Consider the following 4305-nt stretch of genomic DNA (forward strand, 5'->3'; position numbering starts at 1 on the left):
TACATGTATAAACTTACAGGCGTTGTGGCAATGTATCTTATAGGATACATAAGAATCAAATGACATTTAAAACTATTTATACAATATTTTAATCAAATAAATATATGTAATTATAACATAAATACTTCCTTTAATAGTTTTTTACCCTTGTTTCGTGCATTTTTCTAACAAATTACGGTTTTTGACCATTTTGAATTTGGGAATTCTTGTATATTTTATAACAGGGTAATACTCGATTTGTAATGCTTAACAGAAAAAGTATGATAACATTTAAGCGGGAAATAAAAATATGATAGTAATCAAACAGTCTAGCATTATTAAAAACGTTAAAATGTATATAGAAAAAATAAATATTTAAAGTATTTAAAAATGATAAAAGTGAGTGTATCTCCTAGGATACAATACCAAGTTAAGGGTTATGGGGATTACATTACATCTAGACCGCACGGCTAGCTTGAATAAGCGGGCCGCGGGAGGCAGTAACGGGTCTGCAGAGGCGCGATTAAAAATTAAAATTTTTAGGACGGTGAATACAGATTGATTGAATAATACATGCATGAAGCTAGCCAAAAGATCGAGATTTTGAGTAAGTCGTGATAAGGTTGAGAGCTTGTAGAGAACGACTTAGCAACGCGCTGGGTAGGGCTTTGTTAATAGTCCTGAAAAGGACTTGTTTTTCAGTCTCGATGGTAGATCGACTGTTTGATTGTCGACGGTAAATGAAGTGAACTGTAGGTTAGGTTAAGTAGTATGTATTAGTTTTTGTTCTCCAAATATGATGTTTGTAACTCGATATCACGATATCTTTATTAAATGCCTACCGCTCTTCTCTAAAGTCTTACTTGATTGTTTGGATATTACCTTCACGAATTTGTTATCAGTAGCGATCATCAGGGACGTCTCGAATGGGGGTATTTTGGAATATGGTATAATATATGTCTACTGATTACTATGTATGTATAGGCATAGGAGACAGTTGTCGAGCTATGTGAGAAAATTTTTTTGAGTTGGTACATTAATGCATCCATCCCCCTTTATTACGAGGCGTGTCCAGAAAACAAGTGTACTCAATTTTTGTAGGCTTCAAAAAAATGTATTGAAAAAAAACAAACTACGTGGTTATATTAATATATTTATGTGCTATATTTCTACATACTTTTTCAATGCAGGTTGTGAGATTGCAGATTAAAGGCTGAATCATAGAACTCTGCCGCCACCTCCTTTGACCACTTGCCGACCACCCCCTTCACTTCCTCGTCAGTTGAAAAGACAACAAATTTCAGTGTAGCGTCCTCTTATATAATTGAAATTAAATATTAAAAATTCCACAACATTTTTTTTTAATATTAATTTTTAAAATAAAAATCACACTAACAAAATAGCCTTAAAAATGATGATGCGTGGACAGCTGAACGGTTTGTACAACGTTGAGGAGTTTTTACTACGAAGAATAGTGTGTCATACCACAGAACAATATATTGGTAATCACCTCTAAATTCTGCGAAATTTGCCCGTTTCATCATTTCAAGGTTTTAAAAAAATTTTAAATCTGTAATTCATTTCTCCCTTAATTATCTATGAAAAGAAGTTGGATGTGTTTTATCCAGCTTTTTAAACTTTGATTGTGCAAAAATGAAAAGCGCAATTTGTTAGTATTTGTGAAAAAGAAGATATTTGTTGAAAAAGCTGTATAAAGTTTGGATTACTTCTTTTTAGGTATAATTAGGAGAGGAATGACTGACAAATTTTAAATTCTTGTTTTCAAATACTTACAAATTGAGCTGGACATTTTGGTTCGGTCGAAAACTTTGAAATGATAAAATGGTCAAGTTTCGCAGAAGTATGCACTATACAACAACAAATGTGCATTAAATATGGAATTCAATACTTAATAGTTAAAAACGATGAAATATTTTCCAAAATATAATCTGTTGTGTTATTTTAACATAATATAAGTAGAGGGGAAAAGAACCAGAGTGAGGAAGATAGATGGCAAGTGTCAATTAACTACTAGAAGAAATTACAGCAGGATGGGAGCAGGTAAATGATAGAGATCGTTGGCGGTAAAAAGACGCATAACATAGGGCTTGTAAAGCAATAACAAAATATAAATACATAAATTAAATTATAAATTAATTTTATTTTTTGCTTTTATCATTGCAATTACAAATAAATATAATATAATAAAGCCAATGGCCCCTGTCACCGGAGCTGATAATCAATTAAGGAAAATCAAAAATTTAATTTATATTTAAATAATAATAAAAAGTATAATTACTATAATTCAAACAAAACATTAAGAACGATTTTTAACTTTAAAGACTCTATTCAAAAAAGCAACATATTCATTTGGTGTAATGTAATATTCACAAAAAACAGTTTCTCCCAAATTTGTTTCACCTGAAAAATAACTTGGTATTAGATTTGTTGAGTGTAGTCATTAGAATGCTGATTGTCCTTCCACAAACACGAAACTTTATTTGTATACTTATATATAGATCATTTTTTAGCTCCAAAAAAATCAGACAAGAAAGTATTCAATATAAGCCCATTTAATATGAATATGTTTACCATAAAAATACTGAAATTTTCATCTATTTTACACGAAAAATATTTTTTAAGAATGCCCGAAAAGTTGATAAATCAAACAAAAACATTTTACACAGACAGAAGACCTTTCTGAATATAAATTAATAAATTAAAATAAATTAAAAATTAAAAATACCTAACACATTAATAAACACTATAAATACATACAGGTTTTTTGCTCATATTCAATGACCAAATCTCTAACTTCTGTAAAAAAAACTATATTGTGACAGTTTTCTATTGAATATTTTACATGAATATATCAGTAACTCTGGTTTATAAAATGTTAAGCATTCTAAAAATTAAACAAATTCATGAAATGAAAAAGTTTGATAGATTCTCAACATTCATTTGAATGATATGTAGAGCGCATTATGTTACTTATGTAGTTATGTTGCTATATGACATACATATATCTCTCGATTTTCAAACTCATAGGTATATTATGAATATTTAATATTTTCTGGGTTATTAAAAGTTATTTTCTTCTTTCTTAACCTAATGGGTCATGACAAATTAACCAGAACCAGTAAAATTATCACGTATTAACCCCCGTTAAATGAGAACTATGTATAATTGTACTCATTAAATTTAAGTGGTTCTGGAAAAATATGTATTAAAGAGAGATGTCTAATATTATGACTACTACAACAGTGTTATTACAAATATTTATTTTCTGTAAAAAATAGTAACTAATAAACAAATATTTTGTAAATAAAACAATATTTTAGTTATTTGTTAACCAACAAATCTCTGTGTAGGTCCATCTTAAACATTTGGGTTTGATTGGAACATACTTTTCTTCAAGATTTGATGAATATCGAATTTCAGAACTATGAGTGTGATAGACTTAGCTGTGAATCAGTCATACGTGGCTGAATAATATAATTTTACACTATTTTTTTAAATTCAATATTATAGAATATAAAGTTTATTTTTAATTATATGTCGTGTTATTTATAGTTTATACGAACCAAAATAATGGTTAGTTGGATTAAAATATATTAGTTTAACTTTATTGTATACTGTATAGTAATTAAAAATAAAAATATATAAATACTTTTATAAATATGCACTAAAAACAAAAAAAAAAATAATTATAATAATTTGAAATAAATGTGATAATATGGACATACCGTTAATAACAAAATACATTTAAAATGAATGTTGATCGATTTTTATAGTTTCAGAACCCCGGAGAGTCAACTTTCTGTAGACAATGTACCTATATCTCTATTTGGACAGTGATGTATCCAATAAAGGGTGTTTGTTATCAACTATTGTTTTAATGACTTCATAGATCATATGATGGTACTCAGTGAGTATGTAAAAATTTGATTATCATCATCATTTCTTGAGTAATGAGACACGAATCATAAATTAAATTATAAAACTAAATATATAAAGAAGTACAATATTGACTTACATCTTTTGTCTAAAAATTAAATGATAAACAGAATGTAAAAAGGTTATTCAAAAATTGACAGCAGTAATTAAAAAAAAAAAAAATGTCAGTGAAATAAATTGAAAAGTTATAGTTTAATTTACAATTAATAAAAAGAAAAAATATTGTAAGCGAGGTCTCGAGCAATTCGTTGTTCGGGGTAACCACGCTTTAAGTGTATATCTTGACTAAGGACAAGTGGACTGTATTATGTGTATAATGAAATAATATGATGTATTGAAAAATTATAAGAAAGTCAATGTAACTTATAA

The 4305-nt window shown here is 28.0% G+C and overlaps 1 long non-coding RNA gene across 1 annotated transcript; it reads right to left on the minus strand.

Annotated features, from left to right (window-relative positions):
* Window positions 1–2200: 2200 nt before the first annotated feature.
* Window positions 2201–3670, minus strand: LOC111027590. The gene is made up of 3 exons (XR_002603807.1): window positions 3650–3670; window positions 2758–2796; window positions 2201–2400 (listed from the first exon to the last, which is right to left on the minus strand). It is a non-coding gene; the product is annotated as an uncharacterized LOC111027590 (long non-coding RNA).
* Between the last annotated feature and the right edge of the window lie 635 nt (window positions 3671–4305).

Source organism: Myzus persicae, unplaced genomic scaffold (genome assembly GCF_001856785.1).
Source record: "Myzus persicae strain clone G006 unplaced genomic scaffold, MPER_G0061.0, whole genome shotgun sequence".
Lineage (NCBI taxonomy): Eukaryota > Metazoa > Arthropoda > Insecta > Hemiptera > Aphididae > Myzus > Myzus persicae.